Here is a 25,806-nt window from a genome sequence, read left to right on the forward strand (position 1 = left end):
GTAATTACAACTGTCTGCTCAAATGAATAGATTACATAATATCTCTCAAATGATCCGGCCGGCTTATTCAGCCTGGTCCATCCTTTAGAGTTTTGCTCTGTTAGGGCACTGTGTGTCTCTGTGTGTCTGCATGTGTGTGATATAATAGAAAAAAGAATATATTCCACATTGTTTTCTTGGCATGTAGTAATGTGTTAAAGTGTCTCACCAGGCAGGGAAACTTACTGCATCCTTGGAATAGGTGCTCTTCTCCTTGGTACTTAAAGATTCTGTTTTAAATCCTGCATTGATTCAGGTATTCTGAATGTGTGTGGGAAGGGGGGCTGGGAAGGCAGACTTTTTAAAGAAAAGGTAACTTCTAATAGCTGTGCTTTTTTCCTCACTGGTATAATAACTCTTCTCTATAGCGATAAAGCCATCTGTTGGGTAAAAATACAAACAGAAAATGGTTTTAAAGATGTAGTCTCTTGTCATCATTGAGTTAGGTTTTCTGCTTTAAGGAAATGAAGAAATAGATAGGGGTTGTTAATGTTCATATTTACATATTTGCTTCTCTGGTTTATGAAGGGGGATATTTTAGCAATGAACAAATTAAATTTTGCCCTTGGTTATGCCGACTGAAGTCAGCATGCTCTCACCTGAATCAGGACCTGAATCTTTTCCCATTGAGGTCAATACAAAACTTGCCTATTGCAGAGTTTAACCCAAAGGACAGGTATATGTATTTGAAAGCAGAATTTGGTACAGAATTTCCCTATGGTAACTGTCAGGAAACACAGTATATAAATATTTTGGCCTCTGCGTCCCAATTTGCCCTGAGCTGTACTACTGAATTCATCGAAGCTGTGCATGTGTAATTGGGAAGAGAATTTGGCCCATGTTATGAAAGTATTTGCCATGCAAGCCTCTCCCGTCAGTTCTCCATCTCTATCACATGTATAGATCAGAAACTGTTGTGTGCGTTCACTGTCTTGACTTTTATTTGTTCAGACACATGCATGCAGATCCATGTCCAAGTACGTCTGCCTCGCAAGTCTAGTTAGATTTGATTTTGTGTCTGTAGAGGTGAAAGCCTGCTTCATGAACTCACTAGGCCACAGATTCCCCTGACTGTCTTCCTTTATAATGTGTATAGTAATTTTTATTCAGTGCTTTGACCCAAGATATACGAGGTGCCCTTGGAAGAAAGGTGCAGTTTTGCTGTCCCTTTACTAATGCCTCTGTGGAGAAGCAGCAGAACCTGAGATGTATAATAATCATTAATACCAGTCCTTTGTTTGAAATTTCTAACTAGAGATTTTTAAAAGTCTACCTAATGGCTTAGCCCCAGCACAGCTGTGCCATTGCTGGCAGTTGCTCTAATATATGTATTCAATTTGCCAGTGTGAATCCATCCTGTGAGACTCCAGTTTCAGGATTACTGTCCTTCTGATTTACATAAAAAATGCATGTTGCTTTCACTACAGCTTTGTGCAAGGTTTTAATTTCATTTAAAGCCTCCAGTTCAATGATAAATATCATCACCCCTTGGTGAGGACTAATCCGCTGAGTTACATATGCTCTTTAGTCTATGATGTTCAATTTAGGAATAACTGTAAGACCCAGGGCAAAGCCAAGTCTGTTTTAAATTCTGGAAAAATTACTGAAAGTACTATTTTTCCATACAGTTTCCTATCATTCGTTCAGGCTTTCCGTCAGCTATATGGCCTGCTGTGGGGCATGGTATGTCTACTTCTTTAGAGAAATAGTGCAAATAAAATTATTTGCTGACATTACTCCTAAATAAAATGTGTGTTCATCAAAAGATATCCTGATAATATACTATTTCTACATTCAGCTGCAGTGGGACTTGTGTAAGTGGTTGGACACAAAGTGTGGGGTGCTAAAATCCCACACTCCCCCTCTCTGTGGTATCGATTTTTCCTATAGAGATTTTTATGGTTCAGATATGGTCTCAGTTAACAGCCTTGCTGCTGAGGACATTGAGACAACTTTCCTCTTGCATGCATTGCTATAACTTTGCCTCCATTGAAAGTATGCTTTCTTGCATAGATGATCTGTGATTCGAAACAAAGACAAGAAAAAGCGTGTGCATAAAAAGCTCCCGTGCTGTTTGAAAACCAGGCCGCAGTTAGTCGTGATAGTTGTGTGGGAAATGGCATAGGGCCTGCTCCTGCAAGCCCTTACTCCTGACCGCCTTAAACGAGTAGCCTCATCGGAGTCATTGTCTTCTATGTGTATGATTACAGATATATTCGAGTTCCTTTCAGGATCACCATATTCAGTTTAGATAACCTTCTCCACTGTGGAGAGATGCTTTCTATAATACAGAAAGGTGGAAGCTCAGAAGAGCCTGGCTTAATCAGCCATCTTTATTCTGTCCATATTCATTTCTCTTCAGGAACCTCTCCTGATACTCACTGTGCCTAGTTGGACCCCTACACTCCCATGTAGCGTCAGGTCTGGGGCCCATTCTGCCCCACGGTATGGTAGAGTTTTTCCTGCACATGATTCTCAACCAAGGAAATAATCCAATACTGCTGTGCTTCTAGCTTTGTTGTTCCCAACAAGACGTTCTTGGTCTCCTGCCAGGCTTAGCTACAGATAGTCCTGTCCCCTAGGTATAGCGACACCTCGGGTTTGTTTGTTTTTATCTCTTTTTAGGAATAGATTCGTGTAAGGCAAACAAAGGCATCTGACTCTACCACGGTCTTATTTTTTCTAAAAAAAAGAAAGAAAATGAAACAGTAAAAATTAAAAGTTAGAATGAATTCAATGAAAGGGACCATCATAGAAAAGCAAATGATAGAAGAATGTGAGGAAGAGCACAGAGACAAGGTCCTATCGGGTTCATATTTAACAGCCGATATCAAGAAATTGCACAATACTCAACAAGACACAAAATAATAGCAGTCCCTGACCCTGAGCAGTGTACAGTCCAAGGCAGATGCGTAAATCCAGGACAGGCTAATGGGTCCTGAGGAGCTGCTGATTCTCAGTATTTTGAAGTTAAAAAGTTAATCTCATTGGCGTCGAAAAGGTCATTTGCCAATCATAGGTTAGCGTTCTGGAGTGTGGAGGCCTGGTGCACTGAGTCATTCCCTGCCCTGGGACAGCCTGGAGGAAGACATGAAGAAGTGAGTAGGAGGAGGAGACTGTAGGCATTGTATGCCTGGCAGAAATGGTGCAGGCTGCAGAGAAGAGGGTAAGAATCATAAGAAGTAAGACCTGCTTTGTAAGACAGGGGGAGTGAAGGCATTGGAAGGCAGTGACATGGCCAATCTGTGAAGTTTTATCAGCTGTGTTTTGGATAGTGCTACAGGGGAAATGAATAGGGGGAAAATGAATCGATGGGGCAGCCAGGGCACAAGCGAGGTGTAGGTGGTGATGGGGAGAGGGGCTGCCCAGTGAAGATTCCTTGGGAACACTGAGCACTCTCTACAGCAGGGCTGCAGCCTGCCTAGGATGTTTAGCATGTGTCCACTCTCCAAACCAGTCCTTTCCTGGTCACAAGAGGTCCAACGGTCACAAACTCCTCCAAGACCATTTTAGGCTTGATGTAAGGAAAAACTTCTTTACTGTCTGAGCCCCCAAGGGCTGGAATAGGCTCCCTCCAGAGGTGGTGCAGGCATCTACTCTGGACTCTTTTAAGAAATGTTTGGATGCTTATCTTGCTGGGATCCTTTGACCCCAGCTGATTTCCTGCCCCTGGGGCAGGAGCTGGACCTGATGATCTTGCGGGGTCCCTTCCAGCCCCAACGTCTATGAAATCTATGAAAATCTGACTTAGACTTAGAGATTAAGTGTTGTCCTGTGTGCCTTTCAGCCACAGGTTACAAGGATGGGGTGGTGGCTAGCCCTTGTCTGTGGTGAGATGAGAGGAATTCTTCCTGTGGCTTGTCTTTCTCCTTAGGGTCTGCCACAATACATCCTAAAATAAATCTTCAACGCATGTCTGCAAAAAAGTAACTGAGCGGAAGTTGGGGAAGTCTTGTGCCTTGTTTGTTTTCTCTTTTCTCCATATTACTTTTCCATATAGTAGATATAGCCAAGGAGCAAAACAAATGTTTGTATTTTCCTGTTTGTTTGGGGTTTGAGGGGTTTTTTTGTTTGTTTTTTTTGGGGGGGGGGGTGAGGTCTGTGGATTGAGATGGATTTAGATGCATGTTTGATTCCTCTCCCGCCATGGATATTACAAATATGTTCAAGTACTGAAAAGAGGAAAGAGGGGGAGAGCTTTGGAGACAGATGGCAAACTGAATTAACTGAATACCCACTGAAAGAGTAAGGCTGATTTGGGCTTATGCCAGGTACAGGGAACGACAATGCTGCACCAGTGTAAGATTATTGTTATTATTCCTCCACCACCAAACCCTGCAGAGCAGCACAAGGTTTGAACCTTTCCCCATATTATCAAGCAATTTTATGAAGCTATTAAGAGACATTTCGTAGAAAGCAGCCTTGTTTCTCTGCTTTCTGAATGAAAAGCCAAAGCTAAAACTGACCACTAGATGACAGCTACAGCTAAGTCCAGGTCAGGCTTAAGGGTGAGTGATAGGTAGAGGGGAGCTGATTAAAAACTTTTTTTTCTTTTTGGTATGCCCATGTATCTCCTTGCATTGCTAGAATAGACCTTTGCTGCCTAAAACCATGGGGGCAAAAAGTGCCCACTTGCACGTGGCCAAGATAGTTCCCCTATTCTATCTCACATACGAAGTCATGGCAAGCCATGCATTAGTAGCTAGCCATCTTGATCATTGCAAATAATTGGAGTCTATTTTGGCACCTGCTGAAGCTTCCTCAAGCCAATCCATCAGCACAAAGCAACCACTAAGTAACTTAACCGGCCACCTGCATCAAGGTAGCTACTATCATCCACTTCCATTCAACCCCACTGCGGGGAGCACAGCTTGTGAAATGTTCTGTAGCCAAGGTAACCTCACTTTGTGACAATTCCAGGCGCTGGAATAAGCCAGGTCAAGATAAAGCAGACTTAACCCAACACTACTCGAGTTCACACAAGAGGCCAACCTGATACTCCAGCCAGCCCCAGCATCTGTAAAGCAGAGTTCTGTAAGATCGGGAGATCAAGCCCATTATAAACTCTGAAAAAGCTCAGCATAGTGGGAAAAACAGCAGCCCATCAAAAGCACAGTGTAAGCAAACATCCCCTTAATGCTCTGGTATCTGCATTGGTTCCCCACTGTATATGGAGTTCAGGGCAAGATTTCTGACTGAGTACTCAAAGTTGTCCATGCAATGGGCCCAGAGGCCACTTCTCCTGATGCTCCGAGTGCCATGCCCTGATACCACTGGTGTGTTTCAGAGGAGTCAAGGAACTGTGCGGCGAGATTCGTGAGAGCAGTGCATAGGACATCAAAGCGGGTGGACTAGAGTACGGAAATCACTCTTGAAAGAGAAGAGCCACAGGCCTCCCTGCATTTGCAACCCAATGCAAGAACTCATTTCTCTAGCTTAGCTTCACTCAGTAATTTCATGCAAACATGTAAATCCTAGCCCCCACCCCACACACACACACAAACACACACATGCATGTGTGCACACACACAGAGCAATCAACTAGTCGTGTTCTTCAACTTGCAGACTCAGAACTAGAAAGCAAGCAGCTGCTATTGTTGCTCCTATTTTAAGTGCTTTTCTTGGGCTTCTGGTAAGATCTATTCACGATTCAATAAATTATTCCATCATTGTGATAAAAGGCTTTGTGCTATCGTGAGAGACTGAAGCACAAAAAATGTCAGTTGGCATCACATTTCCAATCTGTCCATGCTGCTGTTTCTGCAATGCTGTCAGCTGTGGTGCAGGTTATGTGCTAAAATAGAGAGAACCCTAAAAAAGGATAATCTTGTAGCTACTGGCACGATAGCTAATCAAAGTTGTTTTGGGGCCCTACATTTATTCTCATAAGCTGGGGCATCAATAATTAGAAACAGTTCTCTTTTTTATTCTGTTTCCTCAAGGAAGAGGCTTCTCGCAAGTTTAGAGAGCACAAAGACGCTGGCACAGATGTACGCTCTTGAGATGTGGGATACCATTAAAGTATGCAATCAAAGCATAGTTAGAAAAAAACTTAAGCATATGAATTTAAAATATCAGTTGAATATGTAGAAAATTCACCTGTAACAAGTTTAAAATCCCAGCCTCAAACTTGGGACCCACTTGCTCATTGGATGCCAAATCTGCATTTCCAGAAGCTTTACTTTCAGTCATGCCAATTCAGCATGAGTTTTAGAGAAGACTTTTGTAGAGACAAAGAGCTTAGCATTGCTACAGTAATGATTGCTACAGGTACATGTTGTAATGGACTTTCGTTAATTGCTGTAGTCTTGTGTCAGCATTCAGAGATGACATGGCACTTTATTGTGTACTTTTTTCTTCCGTCGTACACAGTGTCTTGGAGCGTTCAAGGTGACCTGCAGCAGAGAAAAAAGGCTTTAGCCTATTTTGCTTCTCCACAGTTTAGAGAAAAAAAAAATCTGAACATTTTCTTTCTTTTTTTAACATTACCTTCCAGCCACGTACTTTTTAAATTCAAAATATAGACCCTGCAGCTGAGAGACATGCTGAAGACTGCGCATTTACTCCTAGTAAAATGTGTAAGTATGTGCAATAGCAACAAGTAAGGATTAATATCTAGAGGAGAGAATTTCAAAGGAAAACAATGCCCCCAATTGTCATAGATTTTTCAGTGAGATTTGGGTGCCTTCTTCCCCTTGAATCTTTTGAAAATCTCCCACTAAATTTCTCTATTTTTTATTTAGCACCCAATTAACTGGAATGCCAAATGAACACTGTGGAAAAGGATGTCTGTTAAAGTCAATGTCCACCTTGTTGGTACAGAGATAGCTCACAATATGCATCTATCAAATCCCCAGATTTTTCAGGATATGACCAGGAAGATTACACTTAATAGTTAAGAAAAAAAGGCACAAAATATTATTTTCAATCTTTCATATAATACATTATAACATTATCTTAAAAGAAAGTAGTAAAAGAAATAAGCCCTTCTTTCTGACACATCACTTCTTACCCTACAGGAAAAGGATGTAAGGTCTTCTGCAAGACCTCATTCAATGGAACTCACCACATAATTAGGAAATCCCCAGCCAAGAAAGGAAGATTTCAAGGTTCTAGGTGTGCGTGTGATTATATGCAAAGGAAATACTGATTTTAGCATTTCCACTTGCTGAGCTATCTAGTTCTTGTGGTCAGCATATCTCACAAATGTCATGTATGATCAGAATATACAAATTCCACATTATTCAGGGTGACAGCACAGAGAGGCCAGTGGCGGATGTCTGACCACTCTTAAGTCAATGGAATTTTTTAGTTTGTCTTCAAAGATCGTGTCTGCGTCTACACAAGACAGTGAGTGCACAGTCATTGCTACGCAGTCATTTAGTACCTGTATAAACAATTTACTGTGCAGCAGCGCCAACAAACGTCTTTTTCATGATACTACTGTGCAGTAGCCTAATACTATTGTGCAGTAGCGTCTCAGCACAGTTGTTGCCACACAACATTACTATGCAGTAGTACTGGCTACTGCATAGTCAGCATTTCATGTAGACACGGCCAGTGACTCTTCTAAGTCAAAAGTCTACTGATTAGATCCCATGAGGGACAGTGATACCATCCACTTCCCCCCCATCATGGGTACAAGAATCAGGGGAAAAAAAGTAGTTCTGTGGGGAAGTGGGTGACAGAGAGAACTGATAATAACAGAGGGAGGCCTTGACCTCAGTTTAGGTCCCATTTGAAATCAGTGTACAATGACCTTTGTGGTAAAAAGAGTTCACCATCTTAGTCTAATTTCTACTGGGCAGGCATCCCTCACAACTGCTACCAAAATTGTCATCGTTGCGCTTGGTGACTGTGACTGAGTACACCATGACTGGTTGGATCCTACAGTCTGAACTCTCTCTTCATCCACACATCTGGGCTGTAGGTCCAGGCTACTTTGCCTGCACATCACTGCTGCCCAGAAATTCCAGTCATCAGTACTGCCAACCATTTGCTGCCTGGTTTTTCACTTCTGGACCAAACCCTTGTTCTAGGTGAGTGATAAGACAAAGGGCTTGAAGGGACCTCCTAGGTCATCAAGTATAGTCCTTACTGCTCCAGTAGTTGCTCTTGTGCCAATGTTGTCCTTAGGCTTACGTAGTTCTTCTTCCTGTTTGGCATTTTTCCCCCCAGTATAGTTATAGATAGCAGTCATGTCCCTTCTTGGCTTTCATTTTGTTGGTTAAGCAAGCCAACCTTTTTTTAGTCTGTACGTAGCAACTGAGAGTGTGTACAGTGACATTTTGGGAGGTGAGACAGAGTTAAAAATGGCTACCTGATCAAAGGTAAGTCAGGATGGGAGGGCTTTTGGGGATCATGGGTGGGGTTGGGGGGGGACAAGCAGGGTCAGTGTGCTCTGGGGCAGGCAGGGTCTGCGGAAGTGATTGGGGGGCAGACGGGGTCCGTGGGAGGAATCAGTGGATTCAGGGGGGCAGGCGGGGCCTACAGGGAAGTTGAGGTCCAGGAGAGCTTGGCAGGATCAGCATGGTTTGTAGGGGCTCTTTCCCCAGATGAAGCCCCCCCAGTGAACCAACCCCCAGAGACTCTGGCCACCACTGCAGCAGCAGGAGCCATGGGGAGAGTGGCAGACATGTGGGAGCCTACAGGCCATGCTTTCACCTCTTATGGCCTGGATGTGGCCCACAGGCTACCAGTTGGACAGCCCTTAATAGAATTATAAATTACTGTCCCCTTTGGACTGATACCTTTAGACATCCATGTTACTTCACTTAGACTTTCATCAGTGCCATTTAAGATTCCTGATACTTTTCATTGTTTTCTGAATAATGTACTGGGTACCATCTGGATTTACTTTGAGAATTGCAATTACAAAATATGAATTATTATTAATTACTAATATTCTTTTTCAACTCTTCCAGTGCTGGCTAGCATACTGCTATGGCTTAATTATTTATTTGGAGCCATTATTTGATTTGTATTTTTTTAGACCCAGTTCTGCAGATTATTCTTCAATTACTATATTAAGATTAGTTTTATTTTGACAAAAAGTCATTTGTTTCCTACAGATAGTTCCTGTTGGACCTGGTCCTGGCCACAGGCGATGCTCTGGTAAGGGGGCTCCAGGTCCTGGACCACTTGGGTGATAGCGATCATTGCTTGCTGGAATTCATCATCCAGCGCAGGGTGTCAAGGGCCTACAGCAAGGCGGTAGCCCTAGACTTCAAGAGGGCCAACTTCAATGAGTTGAGGAGATTGGTGGGAGAGGTGCTGGGGTTCTCGAGGGCAGGGGAACTCAGTGCCCAAGATGAGTGGCCGTTCCTTAAGGAGATGATACTCAGGGCCCAAGAGGTGACAATCCCAACAAGTAGCAAGAGGGGCAAGAGTGCCCAAAAGCCTCCCTGGCTCACCAAGGAAGTCCGGGAATGCCTGGTTGCCAAAAAGGCGGCGTACACCTGGTGGAAGGGAGGGACTATCTCCAAAGAGGAGTATACCTCCACTGCTCGGGCCTGTAGGGGGGCTGTTAGGAAAGCTAAGGCGGATATAGAGCTAGGACTAGCGTACAAGATCAAGGATAATAAGTCCTTTTTCAAATATATAGGGAGGATGAAGAAGGCGCCGGGAAATGTGGGGCCCCTGCAAGATACGCTGGGCAATCTGGTGGTTGCGCCAGAAGAGAAGGCAGACATCTTTAACAAATTCTTCACCTCCGTTTTCTTGGGCAGGGACCGGGACTCCCCCACTGTGATTCAAGACGGACTCGAGGGGAACGCCCCAAGACCTAAGGTTGAGGAGGACTGGGTTAGAGAGCTTCTGGAGGGGCTGGATGTGTTCAAGTCAGCAGGTCCAGATGCTCTCCACCCCAGGGTGTTGAGGGAGCTAGCAGGGGTTATTGCTGGGCCCTTGGCACGGCTTTACGAGCGCTCATGGTGCTCGGGGCCAGATGCCAGATGATTGGAAGATAGCCAATGTGGTCCCCATCTTTAAGAAAGGGAGGAGGGAGGACCCAGGCAACTATAGGCCTGTCAGTCTTACCTCAATCCTGGGGAAACTCTTTGAGAAGATCATCAAGGAGCACATCTGTGATGGGCCGGCATCGGGGATGATGCTCAAGGGCAACCAGCACAGTTTCATTAGGGGCAGGTCATGTCAGACCAACCTGATTGCCTTTTACGATCAGGTCACAAAAGCATTGGATGCAGGTGTCGCTGTGGATGTAGTCTTTCTGGACTTCAGCAAGGCCTTTGACACTGTCTCTCACCCCATCCTTGTTAAAAACTGGGCGACTGTGGCATCGATGCCTACACGGTCAGATGGATTGCAAATTGGCTGAAGGGTCGTACTCAGAGGGTGGTGGTGGACGGGTCATATTCGACCTGGGGGGAAGTGGGCAGCGGAGTCCCCCAGGGCTCGGTCCTTGGGCCCACACTGTTTAATTTCTTTATCAGCGATTTGGATGATGGGGTGAAAAGCAACCTGTTCAAATTTGCTGATGATACCAAAATTTGGGGTGAGGTGGGTACGCTAGTAGGGAGGGAAAGATTGCAGAAAGACCTGGATAGGTTGCAAGGGTGGGCTAACAAAAACAGGATGCGTTTCAATACGGACAAGTGCAGGGTGCTGCACTTGGGCAGTAGTAACCGGCAGCACACTTATAAGATGGGAAACTCCCTTCTTGAGAGCACGGAGGCAGAAAGGGATCTTGGAGTCATCATTGACTCCAAGATGAACATGGGCCGACAATGCGAGGTCACGGGCGGCAGGGCTAGCCGGACCCTATCGTGCATCCACAGGTGCATCTTGAGTAGGGCCAAGGAGGTGATCCTCCCCCTCTGTGACACTGGTCAAGCCACAGCTGGAGTACTGTGTCCAGTTCTGGGCACCCCACTTCAAGAGAGATGTGGACAACATTGAGAGGGTCTAGAGGAGGGCCACCCACATGATCCAGGGACAGCAGGGCAGACCCTACAATGAGAGGCTACAGGACCTGAACCTGCTCAGCCTTCACAAGAGAAGGCTATGGGGGGACCTTGTGACTGTCTATAAACTCACTAGGGGGGACCAGAAGGGTTTGGGGGAGACCTTGTTTCCCCCAGCGCGCCCCCTGGATAACAAGGAATAACGGCCACAAGTTGCTGGAGAGTAGGTTCAGATTAGACATCTGTAGGAACTACTTCACAGTCAGGGCGACTAGGATCTGGAACCAACTTCCAAGGGAAGTGGTGCTGGCTCCTACTCTGGGGGTCTTTAAGAAGCGGCTCGAAGCCTACATGGCTGGGGTCACTTGAGCTCAGTTTCCCTCCTGCCCAGGCAGGGGGTCGGACTTGAAGATCTACAAGGTCCCTTCCGACCCTACTTCTATGATTCTATGATAGTATTTACTTAAGTTCACCTACTAAATATGCACTGTGACACACCTCACGTCACACTAGACACAAAGTAAATCCATCTGACAAAATGCAATTGTAATCTAATAAAAAACTATAAAGGCTGAATTCCCTTTCTGCCTTTTTATTTTATGATGTTAATATCTTTCAACATATATATGATTCCATCCACAGTGCATTCAGAAACTCAGAATTAAAATAACTTATTGCAGCCAGAAGGCAGTCTTTTGAAATTAAGGTCTTTCGAAATTGGCTTAAATTCCTAACAGGGTAGCAGTGAAGTTTGAATTAAAACATTCAATATCCACAAACTGGCACTAAAATAATTACATTGGTTGTAGTTCACATTTTGATGCTGTTTAAATTAATTCCTTTTTGTTTTAAGGTAACTGGAAAAAGACTATCTTAATTCAAAATAAGCCCTCACACCCAGAATTGCATGAAAATAATACAAGTTATTAATTAAATTGTTTTAATAACTTCTGTACAAGCTTGTATGGTAGATCAGTCTTAGAAGTAACAGTTCCAACAAAAGTCAGTGCAGCTTGTGTTCTCACATCATTTAAGCACTTTTAATCTTTTTTCCTCTTATAATTAATTTTAAAAATGAAATAAAATCAGTGCTGTCCCCTCTCCTCCCACCCAAATTTTAAAAGTCTGAAAGGCTATCTACTGAGAATTGCTAAGGTACAAAACATGATTCAGTGAGCAGGTAACTTTTAGGTGTCTATCACTATATAGTAATTCATATAAAAGCCCTGTGGAAGTTCATGGAGAATGAGTAACTTCTTATAGAATGTGTACATTTGCAGTTTCATGTGTATATAGCAGTTTCATGACTATGGCCATGTAGAGGGTTGAGAAACATATATTTATATATATGCACTGCTTTTTAACCCTCTGCATGGCCATAGTCATGAAACTGCTATCTGTGTGTAAGTATGCCAGATATGCATGGCCAAAGTCATGAACTGCTGTATAAACTGCTATATGTATATAGCAGGTCATGACTTTGGCCATGCATATATCTGATATACTTACACATAGATAGTGTGTGTATATGGACATGCATATAATTTACATGTTTAAAATAGTATTTTAAAATAGACTTTTAGGGAAGGAATTATCATTTCTATTGATATCTGCACAAACATCCAACTTTTTTTTTCATGGGATCTTATTCTCTGTTACATGTTTTTAGATTTCTTAGAGTAATTTCAGAGAATTTTTGTACTATCCTGATAAATTCTACATATTTCCTTAATGGTTTTCAGAATTAATGTGCTCTCTTTTCTTTAACTTTTACTTTTACTTTTCTTTCTTTCTTTTCTTAAAACAACAGCCATGCTAGTTGTCTGCTATATAGGACATTTGTCCCTTTATTAAATTGTTAGAGTTTTGTAATTGGCCTTCCTAGTTTGCTCTGACAAGATAGTGGATTGAGAGTGGCCTGGAATAGTCTTGCAGAAAACAAACCCTAAAAGCTGTACACAACCCGAGCGAGTGAACGAAAATAACCTTGCTACTGCACTTCAATGTAATGCTTGAGTCCTAATTTTATTTTGCCCTGAAAGGATTTTTTTGTTGTGCTTTGAGAACTGCCTTATTCTGGCTGGACTTTCCAGCCAAGTATCTGAAAGATGGTGATAATGTTTTAAAAAAAATCCTTTCAGTTGAGGGGCTGGTGAGGGTGGTGTGATACAGTGACCTGCCAACAACAATTCAGGCTTGTGTTTCATTTAGGGAAGTCTATTTGCATATTCCCTATTCACTTTATTTGCTCAAACACGTTTGAAAAGGCAAAGTTCTCAGTCATTGAGACAGAAGAATGAGCTGTCTGAGCTGTCTACTTTAACACTTGGAAAACTATTGGCAAACGAAGCTGAGAAGAGGAGGTCTGAGCAAGAAGAAGACCTTAGAGAGAATATAAAAGATCTACAAAGTGCGTTGTAGAGGCTGCTTTTTGCAACAGAAAGAAGCAAGATGTTGGATGTGAGATAAAGTGTAATTTAGGGCCCTTTCTGAACACAAACACTAAACACATCAGCACATAACGCTCAAGATTAAGTTTTTCAGAAATTAAAAGTGTACATTTATATGCAATCATGATAAGTTGTTTGGGGGGGGGGGGCGGGGTTTGGAGGGGAGAAGAGAAGTTTGCAAGACCTAATATGAATAGCAGAGTTTTCAGGACTATTTTAAAATATAACTAAAAAACCAGGGTCCTACAGTTTTAGGATCCTTAAACATTGTAACACTTGAAACGCCTAAAAAATAAGAAAGTGAAATAAACTAGAGATAAAAGTGAAACTGATACGCCTCTTTTCGCTGTTGTCTCAGGCTGAGTGAAGTGTAAAAAGTTAACCAAGCAACATAAATACTGAAATGGAAACTAGAAACATTTTAAAACACTTCTAATAATCTAAGAGGTTACTAGGTTATTACTAATAAGAGAAGAAAATAGTTTCAGCTCTGTAATTTACTTAGATGTATTTTAGCAAGCTTCTTAGTCTTGTTCTCATACCATCTACTGACCTGAGTGGACATACTTGAAGTTCAAGAAACTTGGGAATGATGCTGGCAGGTCCTTTATTTATATTGAGTCCATTGAATGTTTTTCCTTTCTGCTGTTTTTTTCATAAATGGTCAACATTATGTCATACAACATAAGCATTAAAAAGGTAAAATAAAAACATGAGTAAAATCAAGAAAGGGAAAATAAAATTAATGATAATTATAGTATCATTGTATGTACATCTCAGAATGTAATACTTTTATAGTTTCTGCACAACTTTCACTAATATAATAAATGAAACTTTTCAATAGTTAAAGTGTCTATAGTAGAATCAGGTTTTTTCAGGGTATGTATGGCACTTGTTAATAGGGATGTCATTGGTAGATTTCTATTTAATAATTAGTTACACTACTAGGTTAAAAAGTATGTTGTAAAAATGCTGAGCCTGAAGTTTAAATTAATGACATTGGAGGATATTGCAACAGTGTAATGATACTAGATTCTGATGGCCCAATCTAGTGCCCACATGAGCTTTTTAATTGACTTAGGTGAGGATAGCATTGGGCTCTTCTAGTTTAGTACCACTTCATTACTGGGACAAGACTGTTTTCCAGATTTTGTGCCTGGGTAGTACTGCATCCTCTCCATTCTAAATTGGAGAGAGGCAAAATATTTAAAACTAACTTGGTATTTTGCCCACTGAAGTGATTTGGACTCTTTCCATCAGTCTTAGAGGACTTTATGTCTGGCTTTTTCTGAGGAATTATCAGAAAGTTTATTTTCTTTGTACTTGTAAAATGTAGAAAGATCAGCTTTAGCTTACTTAACACTCTTATACCATGTCTGTGCCACCTCCTGCCTGAGCCCTGGGCTGCTTTCAAGAAAAAAGATCTGCCCACCTGCCCTCCTGCTCCACATACTCCCAAGCCTCTCAGTTAGGAAGGGTAGACATCTCAGGGGCCAGGACATGTTGAGGGAGAAAGTGGGCTAAGGTTGTTCTCATGGGTGTTCCTGGCATGGGTAAGGAGATAGAATAGACGTGGCTTAGGTTTGAGTAAGAAGTTTGCATATTTCTGTTGGAATAGGGATCTCCTGGAGCCTGAATTAGAGGTGCTGCACATCTGCATTTCTGCTTTACTCCAGCTGGAATCTGGATACTTGGCACCTCTGGAAATCAGACTCTTGAATTCTCCATCTTTCAGTTTCTCTTTCTGAAAACGGGGATAATAAATTTGGGATTTTTTAATTTCCCAGTATCATTCAGACTGGAAATGGCCTTTGCATTCTGCTGCCCAGTGTTCTCTAGGAAAAAGGATGGATTCTTAGCCGCAGTGCTTTACAGCTAACAGAGAGCTTGCAAAGGAATTGTGCTTCCTTTGGGTGTGTCAGTGGCTAGTGAAAACATTGCTTCGTGGCCGTACGTCATCCTGTTTCTGGATTTATAATATGGGCAGGTCTGAATTGTCTGTACCAGACAGTGAGAGGATCTAGTGCTGTTCTCTGGACTGCTGCATCAGAGAGAAGAATTTGGCTTCCTCCAACTCTACTGTAACTATTACTCTACTCTGCAAATCACCTGGCAGAGAGTGATGAGAGCACCTTCCAGCTCGCATACTGGTTACATCATCCCTGCAGTGCACTCACCATCTGCTGTGATGCTAGGAAATTCAAATCCAGTTGTCTTCCCTGGCTCTCTGCTTCATTTCTACTGCTGTTGCTTTACTGAGCCAGTATATATTCCATCAAGTTGCATCAGGGCTGTGCAACAAAGTATCTGTTCTGTTAAATTACCTTATGTTAATATTGCATATACTGTATTTCCATGAGTGGAGATGGTTTTGGATTGGCACTGGATGGGCACTCAGAAGAAATTAGTTTGGTTCCTAGTTCTAACACAAACTTCCTGTGTGACCTAAGATTTGTGACCTTAACCTATTTCTACCTTGGTTCCCATTTGCAAAATGAAACTAATAATCTTCCTTTTCTTACTAAGAATGTGTGCTCATATAGCAATGTTGTTTGGCAGTGTGAGGGTTTTGGGTTTTTTTTAAAGATAGTTTTACACTGGCAAAAGCTTTAGGGTAGATGCTTATCTTCTGTCTCTCAGAGAATAGATATAAGCTGCATCAGCAAAACCATGGGGGTTTTTTTTGCAGCTATAAGCTGCATCTCATCTACACAAAGAGGTTTTGCTGGTGTAGGTTATGCAGCTGGAGCTGTACTGGCAAAGCTTTTCTAGTATAGGCTTGGTCTTACATAGCAACAACTAGATCTGCAAAAGGGTCAAGGTGGCAACTCCCACAGAATTTAGATCTTCAAAACTCCCAATCAGTTGGTGCCTAAATGTCAACCAGTGACATGCCTGTGCACCTGAGCCTGACCAGAAGCAGGCGACCTGAGTCTTGACAGTGCCGATCAGGTAGACACCCACGCTACACCCAAGATCCATTTAACCTCAACTAGATGTCTTCTGCCTTTTCCATCTGCAGCAGGCATTTTCAGAGTATGCTTATCCATCCAAAAACACAGCCAGAAGGCAGCAGTGGTGGGACCTTATTTAACCTGTTAGAATCCTTACTCAGGATGGGAAAGACCTGGGTTCAAATTTTTGCTTTCCTGAGAAAACTTGAGCCCATGTATTTCCTGGATCATGTCCTAACCATAAGGTTATGCCATAGTGGCTAGGCAGTCACCCTTTGTCCCTATTATTGAAGTTGTTCAACTTTGCAGGGCAAAGATTAATTGAGCCAGAGGGAGAACTGAGTAACTCTAGCCTGGTGGTTAGGGCATTTCTCCTCGAGTGGGGAGAAGATATGTTTTGGATTCTGCTGTATTGAATACTTAATATAAAATGCTTGTGTGGATCCATCTATGTCCCTAAGCTCTTTGGGACAAAGACAGTCTCTGACTATGTGTTTGTACAACATCTAGCACCATGGGGTCCCACACTCTTTTGGGAATTGCTGAAGTGCAAACAATTAATAATAGCTTGTGCTCTCTCAAGCAGTGCTCACTGCTGCAGAAGGCTTCTGGGACTTATTAGTAGCAATATGCTCTAAAGCACTGTCACTTTCTGTTTAGGCAAAACCAAGTACTGCAAGCTGCAAGCAGGTGAGCTGCTTTTAGATCTACCCAGACAGAATGGAAAGAGGAGCCTGATAGGCAAGTGCTTACAGACCTATACGCTTGTAAAGACCTGCTGAGAAAGAAGACAGGTGAGTTGTTAGGTGGTAATAAGGAAACATTAAAAATGGCCATATCTACTTCCCTTTGAGCTACAAGGATGCAATGGCAAAGTGGTTACAGCCTTTCTCTGTGGATCCATACCTTCCTCTGGACTCAGACCAAAGGCTGTCCAGGCCATCCCAGTTGTAAATAGGTACCTGGTAGGGGTGTGCAAAGCGGGCCGTATTCGATTCTGATTCAGATTTGGCCTGGGTCAGGGACAGTGATTCAATTCGTTGATTCGGATCACAGTCCCTGATTCGATTTGGCCGAATCCAAATCTGAAGATTCGGTGCTGATTCAGAGAATCAGCAATTCGGACATAGACACAGCTTTAAAAGTTTTTTCTCCATACTGTGAGGTAGTAGTCACGGCTCATGATTGCTGCAATGCTGGGGCTCATGGAGCGTCCCACAGGAATGCGGGGGGGCCCCCTGCGTGCTTGGTGGAGAACCTGGAAGTACTTCCGGTCCACTTCTGGGTCCGCTGGGGAGTGCGCAGGGGAGCGATTGGCCGCGGTGATTGGTGATCAGCCGTGGGGCAACCCCGGGAGTCCCCCCAGACCCAGGAGGCACCAGTCACTGAGCTGGGGGCGGGAGGGGGGGCACGGAGGGGTCCCCTGGCACACTCCCTGGTAGACCTGGAAGTGGCCTGGGAGTGCTTCTGGTCCACTTCCAAGTCTGCTGCTGAGCGTGCTGGGGAGCCCCCCATGCTTCTGTGGGACACTCCATGCATCCCAGCATTGCAGCATTGATGAGCTACCTGCTACCTAGAGGTATGTAGAAAAAATATTTAAAGCGGTGTCTGTATCCGAATCGCATAAAGGGGTTGCCATTAAATATCTAGCCCTCTGCATTAGGTGACAGCTGCAGAGCTCTGTACACAGGTAACATTGGTGAATTGTAAACCTTTTGTCTAGTTTTTACTGGGACCAGAGTCCTTTGAGAAGAAAAAATCTCACCAAAGCACAAACTGTATGAAATCCTGGTAATAGCAAATGTGTTCTCAAAGCACGTTACTTAGATATTTGGGATAAGATTTTGTTTAATAGGGGTTTTTTTTATTCAATGAACAGGAAGGATTTTTTGTTCCCAATGAACAAAGCTTTCCACCATCTGCAGTGATTTAGCTAGTGTGAGACGCTTTAGTTTGCATTCATTGCGTGACTGCTGCTTAGGAAAAAAAATCATCCCTCCTGTTAAACTGTGCATTTGTAGGAATGTTTGTTACAGTTCTACAATCAAAAACCCTTGTCCTCCTTTCACATGGCTGGGAGCAAAAAGACTTTCAATCTGTTTAACAAATTGACATGTCAAAATCATTTAGCGTTTAGTAATGGGCTCTGCAAATTTTCTAGACTTGAGAATGCTTCTTGGTCATTAAAAACTAAACTTGACTATGGCATTTTGCTATTATGAGCTACACAGTATCATCTAGTACCTCAGGGGTTACATTCTGAGTATCACTGGTGACTCTAATACAGACTAAGCTGATATTAACCATGCTTAACTACTTTCCATGGTTTGCAGATGGGAAGGGGGTGGGACATTCTGGTGTCAGCAGTTCCTTAACAACTATTTGTATCCAAGTTCTTGACACATTGATTCTCCACTATGAGCTGATTGGAGGAAAGACAAAGGAAATTTCATTCCTTCACCTCAGACCCGTAAGTCTGTTGCAATTTATTTCTCTTGAACTCACACCAAGTAAGACTGAGTTACCGAATCTGGTGATTTCTTCATTATTCAAGTTTTGTAACTTCTGTCCTGCTGCAGAAAAAAACAGTAAGACCTGTAGCCTTTTTATAGATAGGACAGAAGCTTTAGCTAGTACCAACTGTGAAAGCTCAAGCAGTAAGATCTCTAAGCAGCTGCAGAAAGGTAGGGCATACATTTTACAAATTTCTAAACATACTGCATTTGATGAAAGGCACTACAAAATCTTGAATATAAATTACACACCCATACACACAAACTAAACTGATACTATTTTCAGTGTGAAAAACAGTAGTTGTTGTTGCATTTCTAGTTTTTAGTAACTAGGAGAAAACTCTTAACCTTTTCCAGCTTTAAAGGACAAAATGTTAACAAGAAAAAAATATGGCTTAAGAGTTTCCTTCTTTTTTCTGATTTTTTTTTTTACAGCCTGAAGGTGGGGAAGGGGACTCTGCACTCATTGCCTGTGATGTGGGGGGCAAGAAAACTTCAGATAGCTGATTAAGTGAATATGGAGAGAGGAAGTTAGCTTTGTTAGTATGCAGTCAGGCCAAAGGCAGGGTAGATATTCAGTTAGTCTATAAAGTATGTAAGATATATGCATGGACAAAGTCATGAAACTACTCTCTCTCTCTCCCTACCCACACACGCACAGCAGTATTATGACTTTGGTCATGCATATATCTTACACACACACACACACACACACACACACACACACACAGAGCAGTTTTATGACTTTGGTCATGCATATATCTTACATACTTACATATATAGCAGTTTCATGAGTATGGCCATACAGAGAATTGAGAAGCTCATCTGCAAAAACAATGAGGGATGTTTTGGTTTAAACTTCAGGCATTAGTTTTCCATCCAAGAATTGCCTAATAGTTATTCTAAAATCCTGCTGCATAAACTAGCTTTGGTTATGGCGAGACCTCTAGGTTGCATAGACAGGGCATCCTGGGGATGTTTGTACTACAGCCAGATATATAAAATTTATAGGTGAATGTAAGCAGACTGTACAGGATTCTTCTGGCACAAGTGTTTAAGTGCTCATCAGCTTTGAGATGCTAGTAGTCTCCTGCATAGACTGCTTTCCCTTGCTTACACACAGGATTTAATCAACACAAATGTCATAGTACTAATAAAGTTACTTAGAGAAACCAGCCCTTCCTAACTGAACTTTATTTTCTATGGGCCAGGTCCTGAGATTCTTACCCCTCAATATTTATGCAGCTCCTAGATAAACTCACACAGGATTCATTAGGAGTTAAAAAAAAAAAAAAAGATTATAAAAGAACTAAACAAGGATCTCAAGCTTTGGACCCAAGTAGAACTTGCTTAAATTTCAGTATTTTGTGTATAAGAATTAAGATTTTCTGACCCTAAAGGCATGTCTAACTTGGCTTCAAAAACAGGTGCTTTCTCTCTGGAGACTGTTCATGATTGTGCATGTGTGTCTATGCCTCTGCTCCTGCCCACCCCACTTAATTCCCAGGACACCTTCCCTTGTCACTTAAGGTGTCTGTAGGAGAAGCTTCTGAAAGGGGAGAGAGCATAAAAAGCCAGCAAAGGGGTGGGAGGTTCATCGGGCTTCCCAGCTGTGTTAACAGTCACTCTCTGCCAAGAGCTGCAGACAGAGGCTGAAGGCCACATGTGCATTGATTTTCAAAATCTACACTTATTGAACTGGTTTAATGGTTAGTTTGAATATCTCTTGCCAGTTTGGAAATCTGGATATGCTGAATTTAAATATCCAGGTGAACCTATAAAGTTTGGTTTACTTCCTGTCCCTGCATACCAACACTTGTATGTTAAATTCCTGGCAATGTATATAGTGAATATGCTTGTATATTGACACTTTGCTAATTAAATAAACCCACAGATGCTAGGATTAAGCTTAAATATAAATTCATTCTATGCTCTAAATGTAGACTGAAGTTTCTGATTTGTGTAGATCTTTTTTAGCTCATTGTACTTCTAGTGAAAGCAATAAAACACAGTGAAATTAGGGGCTTAGAACTTGGCAGCTCTACAAACCACATCCTGGGAAAGGAAACTAAAGCACAAATCCTTTTCTCTGGGGGCAGAAGAGGACATGCTGACATGCCTATATGACTGGCTCTGGTCAATAATATTCCTCTCTGATCTAAGTGCTTTATCCTGTTTTGGAAATTTAAAGAGTGGTAATTATGATTTGATGCCAAGTTACTCTGTATATAATGACTATGACTGCAGTTCCTTGAGTCTACCACAGCATTTTCTAGGAAATATTCCACTGCTGCTGCTGCAATAGTGGGAGCTCAAGCGTAGACAAAACACAGGTTGTATCTTCACTGTGTCACCTAGGTCTCAGGTCTGCCTGGAGATTCAACAGTTAATTTGCTAGATCCTTTTGCAAACATGGAAAGTCTGAGGAAGCAAGTACACACGTGCCCACACATATACATGCAAACACATACAGATGTATGCAACATACACATTGAGTAAGTTGGAAAGTTTAAAAAAATAAAGAGAAAGCTGGCAGGGGAACATGATTCCTGAGTTACCAGAAAACACTCGTAATTCTGACAGGGGTCCCTATATATTTCTGCAAATTTAAGATGATAGAGAACATTAGCAAATCTGACAGCCTAGGTATTGTTGCAGGGCTGAGACAGCTTGGAAATGCAGGTCTTCCTTTTCTGCATAAACCAAACAACTGTCTATCATATGTATTTTCATAGCAGTGAGAATGCTAGTCCCTAATGCAGTAAATAATGGCCTATTTAAAAAAAAATAATAATAATTTTTAATATGAGTCTTGAGGAAAATATATACTGTATACACTTTTAAAATGGAGATATTCTTAAGCATAGAAAAGGAGTATGACATGATGATTTTTAGAAATTGTTAGCATTTATTGGCTTCCACATTTTATTGACTTTAGGGCAAATATGTGCTGAGGGACTTGTCCCAAGTTTTACATGGCAAACTCAGCAGATATTTGGCATTATAAAAGGTCCTTTGCCATCTAGAATAGGCTTTATGCTGGAAAGTATTAACCGCCAGACTTATTGCCTGATACCCTCTGGGAGGAAGGAAGGAAGGAAAGATTAGAGATGTTATTTGGCTTCACATCTTGTCACCAGTGACCTGTCTCTTCCCTTTTCTACTTTACAGAAAAAGTCAGCAGGTCTATGATGAACAACTTTTACCTACCTCCCCTACTGCTGTTTGTCTTGGTACACAGCCTTGGAGTTTGTGTAAAAAAATATTAATTTTGTGAAGTGTTAACCCAGACACCAAGTTATGGGGCAGTGTGGTCACGTCAGAAGATAGGTTGCAGACACAGGTGAACCTGGACAGGTTCGAGAGTTGGGTAGACCGTAACCAGATGAAGTTTAACACTTCCAAGTGTAAGGTGCTCTTTCTGGGGGCAGGGGCGATGTGTAGGGGTTGCACACGGGTGCACATGCACCCCCTGAGTGTGGTGGTGCACCCCCTACAAAAAGGTGGTCGCTGGTGGGGTCTGTGAGTGGTCCATGATTACCACAGACTATTGCCGACACTGCTGGCAGTGTCTGTGGGTGGTCGCCGACCCCTTAAGCTTCCACTTACTGCTGCTGTGCCCCCCCAGCCACCGTGGGCACACGTCATTCATGTCTGGGGGCAAACAACCCTCAACATACATACAGTCTTAGTGGTGACAGCTTGACTTGCACCATGGCCGAAAGGGACCTAGGGGTAATGATTGACCATTGCATGAACATAAGCCGTCAGTGCAATGCGGTGGCCAGCAGGGCAAATAACACGCTGGCATGCATCAACTGATGCATCTCGTGTAAAACTAAGGAAGTGATACTCCCGCTGTACTCAGCACTGGGGAGACTGCAGTTGGAGTACTGCGTCCACTTCTGGGCACCGCACTTCAATAAGGACGTGGAAAAACTTGAGGGTCCAAAAAAGAATCACCCATGTGATCAGGGACTTGCAAGGCAAGCCATATCAGGAAAGGCTGAGGGACCTGGGCCTCTTTAGCCTAAAGAAGAGACGGTTGAGAGGGAACTTGATAGCAGCTTACCGCTATATCAGAGTACATCAGGAGCTCGGGGAACAACTGTTCACTAGGGCACCCCCAGGGAAGACCAGGAGCAATGAATATAAACTCCTGGAAGGCTGCTTCAGGCTTAATACCAGGAAAAACTCCTTCACAGCCAGGGTGTCCAGACTGTGGAATAAACTCCCTCCAGTGGTGGTGCAATCACCTACCCTGGAGGTTTTCAAGAAGAGACCGGACAGTCACCTCGCTGGGGTCACCTAACCCCAGTTTTCTTCCTGCCTTGAGCGGGGGGCTGAACCCGATGATCTGCAAGGTCCTTTCCAGCCCCGTACAATTGATGAATCTATGGATTTGGTTGTATGGACATCACAAACAACAAAATAAACAGTCTGGTTTAATCACTTCTCTCCAGATATGTTTACACAACTTCTCAGGATCAGGACAGGATCTTTAGGCATTAGATCATGATTGCTAATTAATGCTGTCTGATTGTCAAACACCTGCTGTAAGTGAAGAGTATACAAGATTTAGTCACGGCTGCATCATTAATCAATTGTTTCATTTTTAGCCTTAATTCCCAATATTGTGATACTTTGTGGTTTGCAGATTTGATGCAACAGCAATAGGCTATTCCCAAGTTTGCACACTTGATAGGTCAGCATTGAAGGCTTTTTAATGTAGTTTTTTTATTCAGCACATTTCCATTTTCAACATACTGACAATTTAGTGGTTTTACAAGTTTTTAAAGCTGTCCATTGGCTTCAAGAAAGTTTGTCCTTAGTATTAATAAGTGTAGGTGCTTAGCTCAGAGATCAAGTGGAAGGTCTTGCCCTCCACCTTTACCTTAGGCAATTGCGAAGATCAATAGTAAGAGCTATTTTTAATATTGTGCCAAACACTAAAGGCCTGAATAGCAGAGGTGCTCAGCGCACATACAGACATAACTGAAGTCAGTGGGATCTTCAAGTGCTCAGCACATCTGAAAATAAGGCCGTACTTTATTGTTCAAATATCTTGATGACACCACTAAATTCAAATTCGACTGAGTGATGCCTTCCTCCAAACATCATTGAGCTGTCAGTGAGGCAATGCAGGCTAATACAAGAACCATAAAGCAGAAAATAAGTAGGCAAATAATACTGTAAAAACTTTTCACTATCCCTTTCTCCTTCTTGTTTTGCTAGATCACTCTATTTCCCAGAGATTCTTGTCTAACCTTATGGAAAGTATGGAGATTTCAGTTTGCTTGGGCCATAACGTCCCCAGACCTCGGGTTATAGTCCTAAGTATAAGCCTCTAACTCATGCAATATAAATAGAAATTTAAATTAACAGTTAAAAAAAAATCCCCCACCTCCTAAGGAAAAAATAGCCACAAAGTGAGCACTTGTCAAACTATAAATAGGAGTATGGCAAACTGAGCTGGAGTTTTCAGAGGTTTGTTTCCATTATGTTCAGTATCTGCTTAAATGTGTGTGCAACACATGAGGTGCAGCTGTGTGCAGTACATGCAGTATGTGAAGACCCACTGGAGCTGAACCTCTGACATTTGATGCCTTTGTAAATCTCAACCCATACTTAATCATGATAGTTGGACTAGCTTCTGCTGAGTAGAATGTCTTCCCGCCATCCTAACCACCCTCCTTCAATCCTGCTCCAAACAAGTCTGAAGAACCCATTGAAAAAATTGAACCCAAGAAGGCGGCAGGATGGGTAGGCAAAGAGAGTTCCTTGTTCTGTGATTTCTCCTTGAAAGCAAATTAAAAATGAACATTTAAGCCAACCAGCAGATAAGGTTAGTTCTAAGCCTTGTGATTTAAATTTCAGGATGTTCTTTACAAACTTTTTAATAAAGTAAACGTTTGGACAACATTAGTTTGGACAGCCTTAGTTTGGACTTGGACAGCCTTAGTTTCTTTATTCATATTAAGTATCTAAATAAGTACATTTATATAGAGAATGGAAAATGCTGTCAGGAGCTATAGCTACCACTGAGTTTTTTACAATTAAAGAGAAATCCTTTGTTTCTTATGATTGTAGGTATACCATCATGTGAAGTAATCTAGTCATAAAAGTATACCATTAATTGGGCACAGCAGAAAAATTCAGATTTACATCTAAACTTCCTCAAAGTGGAACAACCTATCTGGATCCTGAGGTCTGGTCCAGGCCCTCTCTAGTATAATGTCATAGTCCTACTTCCCATCTTACAAGAAATGTGCAGATACTGGCTGAGTCCTGTTGCAGAGGAAATGACATGCAGACATTTCTATTTAACAATTCAAAAATCAAGCTTCTCCCTGAGATTTCAAGTGGTATATAATTTTCAGAACATTTCTAGGGAAGTGTCAAATCTAGTCATTTTAAAAGCAAATGTCTTAACTCTGCCTGGAAACAAACCATTAAGCTATGGTAGCAGGGAAACCTATGTCTTTCCGCCTGATAATTTAAGTGTTGTGGGTGCATATGCTTTTCTCCTTTTTCATTTAGAGTTTCTCTTTATACTGCATCCCAGATAACTATTGTACATGTTTATTTAAGCTATTTATATGGTGCCTGTTGCAAGGCATCTAGGAAGCCTACAATAAAAGCCACAATAAGAACAAAAACAGTTCTGTCAAAAAATCCAAGTCATAGGAAGGAAAGGGAAAAGGAGGAATGCTCACAAATAATCACAGATATACTCATGAAAACAGATGGGACTTGCATATCCACTAAAGCAGTGGTTCCCTATCTGTGGTATGCGTGCCACCGATGGTACGCAGACAACCTGTCAGTGGTATGTGTTAACAGATTTTATTATAATTACTTTATATGACAAAAATTTGCTGGTGGTACTTAAGGTTGTATTCATTTTAAATCGGTGGTGCACAATCTG

At 42.2% G+C, this 25,806-nt stretch overlaps 1 protein-coding gene across 3 annotated transcripts in view; it reads left to right on the top strand.

Annotated features, from left to right (window-relative positions):
* The window catches only part of ACSL6 (acyl-CoA synthetase long chain family member 6), a 120,145-nt gene that overhangs the window by 16,121 nt on the left and 78,218 nt on the right, over window positions 1–25,806 (top strand). The gene's annotated exons all lie outside the window — the stretch shown is intronic.

This window comes from Alligator mississippiensis, chromosome 9 (genome assembly GCF_030867095.1).
Source record: "Alligator mississippiensis isolate rAllMis1 chromosome 9, rAllMis1, whole genome shotgun sequence".
NCBI classification, from domain to species: Eukaryota; Metazoa; Chordata; order Crocodylia; family Alligatoridae; genus Alligator; species Alligator mississippiensis.